The sequence below is a fragment of the Myotis myotis genome, unplaced genomic scaffold, assembly GCF_014108235.1.
Source record: "Myotis myotis isolate mMyoMyo1 unplaced genomic scaffold, mMyoMyo1.p scaffold_m19_p_5, whole genome shotgun sequence".
Lineage (NCBI taxonomy): Eukaryota > Metazoa > Chordata > Mammalia > Chiroptera > Vespertilionidae > Myotis > Myotis myotis.
Genome location: NW_023416357.1, coordinates 241,255 through 245,863, shown reverse-complemented (window position 1 = coordinate 245,863; position 4,609 = coordinate 241,255). Strand labels below are relative to the sequence as shown.

The 4,609-nt window shown below is 53.0% G+C and overlaps 1 long non-coding RNA gene across 1 annotated transcript; it reads right to left on the bottom strand.

The window, feature by feature from the left end:
* Positions 1-509: 509 nt before the first annotated feature.
* On the bottom strand, positions 510-3,552 carry LOC118656372. Its single transcript, XR_004967588.1, has 2 exons — positions 3,100-3,552; positions 510-1,880 (listed from the first exon to the last, which is right to left on the bottom strand). It is a non-coding gene; the product is annotated as an uncharacterized LOC118656372 (long non-coding RNA).
* Positions 3,553-4,609: the final 1,057 nt, after the last annotated feature.

Genomic DNA, 4,609 nt, shown 5'->3' with positions numbered 1-4,609 from the left:
GGAATGAAACAATTTGTGATACATTTTCTTTTACAGAAGAGTAAACCGATGGAACTGCCTGGCCAGCAAACCCGGGGACAGTGCTGATCGGTTAACTGACCCGCAGGTTACAGGAAACACTCGAGAGTCACGGCAGCTTTATTTAGCCCAACAGGAAAAACACGCCTATGTGGACTTGTTGTCATATTCAGTTCTAGTTCCTAACACGGGGACAGCTCTGCGTTATTTCTCAACTCTCAGCAAAGACATGGGCGGTCACCTTGGTCAAAAGCTGTTTTTGTAGGAGGTTATTTCGATGGTCCTGGCGAGACCACTAGCAATAGTCTTGCTCTCAGACTGAAAGAGGAAGAGGCCTTGTCAATCCTAGGAGACAGGCATGGTGGTCGGAATTCCAGGACGTTAGGCCTTGGGAAGGCCTGGATACAAGTTACATTTGGGATAGAAAAGACAAATAGCAACAACTCAAAAGGGACACACACACATATCTCCTTTAAGTTAAGGAAGAAAAATATCAGCAAACCACGTTTTTATTAAGTTTTCCTACTGAAAATGTGCGTGAATTTGACATGGTTTTATATCATTGGTGTCTCTGCTGAAATCTCAGTAGTATGTGTACAGGCGTTTCTAACAGCTCCCTCCTCCAATCCCTGAGCAGGTGAGAGATAAGCAAGCTGGCACGTGGACTGCCCAGCGGTAAACAGGGACACGCAGTTGGTAGGTGCAGGCCCTGGGTGACCCTCAGCCCCTGAGCTGAGGGGAAAATGTCGCTCTCAAGAGGTGACATAACACGTGATTCCATTGACACAGCTTCTCAGAAAGTCCACACGATGCGATGGAGACAGACCAGGGCCTGGGGAGGAGGAGGCGCTTGTGTGGAGATGCCACGGTTCTCTCCCTGGATGTGGTGGTGGCTACACAGCTCCAGGCATGAATGAACGCTCCTAGAGCTGGACAACAAGGGAGAGTCCATTTGCTGTGATCATGGCTGAAACACAATTTATTGTGAAAATCATAAACGGGATTGTAAAACCAGGCCCACGCTTTCCCTTCCTCTGAAACCCCAGAGGAAGAGCCTCCTGCTGGCAGGTGATGGAGGTCTTTTCCTGCCACACGGGGCTTCCAGCTGAGCTGCTCATCCTTCCTGAGGTCAAACCCGTGAGAAGCCACCAGGAAGTATTCAGTCGGGCGGTACGGTCCCACACACGCGTGTTTCCATATTGCATGCTCGTGACAACCCTGAGCGAGGGTGTCACCAGGATCTCGGGGCGTCGTGGGAAACCGAAGCACAGACGTGCAGGTGACGCGTCCAGGATCACCAGCCGGCGCAGGGCTGCCAGCCGCTCACACTGTGGAGATCTGGCCGCAGGTCTGTGTCCCCAGCCCTTTCTGCAGGAGCCCTTGCTATAGGCCGCGGGCAAACCTTACCAGCAGGAGGCTGTTCAGGCCACACGCCAGGCCGTCTGCTATAAACTCCTGCAGAGGCAGTGTAGACACGGCCCACCGGTCCTCTCGCCTCCCGCTCAGCCCACCTTCCGTCCCTCCTGCCTCTGCAGGTGTGTTAGTCGACCTCAGACATTTTAACAGTTTGTGGTCAACTATGTGAGTCGAGTGTCTGGATCTAAAACATACCCCTGCCATCTCCCTGCAGCGAACATGGCTGAGACCTCAAAGACATGTTGCTCTGAGCGCCGGGTTGCTCTGTGGGCGTGACACGTCACTGTGAGCGGTTCCTGTAAGTGGGACGTGCTCTGGGCAGCCAGCAGTTACGGACATTTTCTCTGCACCCTTTCATGAACACAAGACAATTCCATTTTGGATCTTTGTCATTTCCATCAGCCCGTTATTAGCATGAATATTGCACTGACATGGGATTTTAACATCTAAAGAGAAAACATTGCAAAATGGAAAAAGTATTATTCATATTCAATATTGACATTTCCTCCCCCAATTTTTTGTTGACACAAACTATTTGCATCTGCCCGGCCAGCATGACTAAGCTGGTTGAGCATCGTCCCATGCACCAGGAGGTCTGGTTCCATTCCCAGTCAGGACACAAGCCTGGGTTTCGGGCACAGTCCCCAGTAGAGGGCATGCAGGAGGCAGCTGATCACGTTTCTCTCTCATCCATGTTTCTCTCTCTCTCCCTCTCCCTTCCTCTCTCTGAAATCAATAAAAACATATATTTTTTTTTAAAAAAATAAAAGTATTTCTTTAAAAAATTATTCACATCTGACCATTTTCCAACAGGTCAAACACAGCTATTTTCACCTGCTTACACTCCAAACTTAATAAATAGATGTACAAAGAGGGAAGCGACACCAAGAGTGGGTCTGTCTTTCTCTCCCACAGAGGAGTTTACGGCTGCACATTTCCCTCCTGAGACACAGCTCGGGCTTCCCTGCGGGCCTGGAACACAGAGCCACAGGGCTCAGCTGAAAGAATATGAAGGAACGTCAGTGTCAGGATGTGGCCGTCAGCCCCGGGCAGGAAGAAAGAACGGTGTCACAGACCTCAGCAACGGAAAACGCAGGGACAGTGGTGCAGCCGGAGGAGCGCCTGGCAGAGCCGGGCACTGACGCCCAGGCAGCCGCAGAGGTCGGAGGGCCCACGCGTGGGCACGAGGAGAGGTCCCTCCTGCTCTTTTGAATCAGGGCTGGGAACCTTTCTTCTGCCCAGAGCCATCTGGATATTTATAGCATCTCGGGTCACACAGACTATCAACTTAAAACTTGGCCGCTGTAGTGGGCCAAACACTTAATTAACTCACCCCATGCCCTGGCGGCCAGACCACGTGATTTCTGGGGCCTTCCACGGCCCACGGGCCTGCGTTCCCCACCCCCGCTCTAAAGGAAGCAACGGCGGGATGACTGTAACCCAACTGCTCGACCTGCGTCACTGGATACAATTTATTGGTGTCAACTAAGCTCCAAGGGAAACCCCAGGGCTGTCTGCCCGTGTGTCCTGAGCTGACAGGTGGACAGCACTCACTCCGTTCCCACCGGCCCAGAAGGGACCTAGAGAAACGTGAGAAACGTGCCACGTCACCCTGCCTGCGGCCCTCCAGTGACTTCCCATCACACTGAGTAGGACCCGACTCACACAGTTGAGTCCAGCAGCCCAGGAGCCCAGGAGACCCCTGCTGTCCGCAGGCGGGAAGCAGACATCGCCTTCGACCAGCCACTTCCAACGATGCCAGCAGCCGAGTGCTGCTGCCCCAGAGTTTACCTCCTGCCGCGGGCCCACTGCGTCCAAGCTGAAATACTGCAATGACTGCCCATGACAGGGCCTTGCTTTCATAGCACTGACTCACCAGGATTCTCCAAGAAGGATGAAAAACTCTCAAATAAAGGCTTCCACAAACAGCTCCAGGCTTTGTCCTTATCTCAGAACGGCATCCCTGCCCACACTGTAACACATTTCCATTCCTTTTTTAACAGCCTTGAGGGTTTATTTTTCTCCTAGAGCACTGACAAGAGTGCTGGCAGGATAGAGAATCTGCTTCCTGTTGATTTGCCCTGTTTTGTGCCATATGGGAAGAGCGCTTCTCGAACACTAAGGGCACGAGGCGGAAGAAGGGAAGGGGCTCAGTGCCCCCTGGCAGCACGGGACCCTCTGCAGGGCTGTCGTCTCGGCGAGTCCCAAAGGCAGCGAGGCTCCTGTACTTCCTCCTGCTCCGCATCGGCCGGTGGAGCCTTTTCCAGGTGCGGACCTGGCCACACGGCCTTAGCACGCAGGCACGGCTGGAACACGCCTGAAACACGCCTGCCCCCCACAAAGGCACAGGCAGGAAGGGCCGCACTCCACTTCTGTGAGATTCTCTTCCTCCTCCTCCACCCTAACTCCACAGAGTCTCTTCCCTCCTGCGCCCGCGGATGAGTGTGTGACGGGAGGAAGGCCGTGGGGGGTGGGGGGAGCCTCACACTCACTCGCTGCTGGTGGGAGGACGAGCGGACGTACCCTTTCCTGAGGGCAATTTCGTTACCTGCTTCGAAGCCCTTACAACGAGCACGTTGTCACCAGAGTCCCACTTCTAGGAATAGATCCAAAGGGGACAACCAGGCAGTTGAAAATAAGAACCTTTCAGACGTTCATCCCAATTTCATTATTCATGCTGTATAACAGCATCACACAGACAGTCCCTAACTGCCTGACGAGGAGGGGCTTCAGGAATGAGCACCGGCGTCTTCCTGCTGAGAAGGCCCTGTGGCAGGTCCACGCTGGCGGCCAACCTCTGTCCTGACAGGTAACGATGCCCCTAACACACCACCACATAACCTATTATTAAGTGGAAATAGTCTGTTGCCATTAAAGACTTTTATTAGATGAACATAATGTAACTGCGGAGGAAAAGTTTTGAAGGGTTGTACCGAAATGTTAAGTGTAGCAAAGCCTTAACCACTGCTAGACCCCAAAGGTTCCACAGAAGTAACTCAGTGACACACGCACTGTGAGTGTTCTGGTCCCACATCCGGGTTATCTCTGCATCCGCGGAACGACACCTGCTGTAGGGACACCTGCCCGCGCTCCACACCCACACAGGCCTTGACACCACGTGCCTCATTCCCATCTGTAAAGGGGAGATGCAGCCAGAGGGTCTCCATGATTTTGC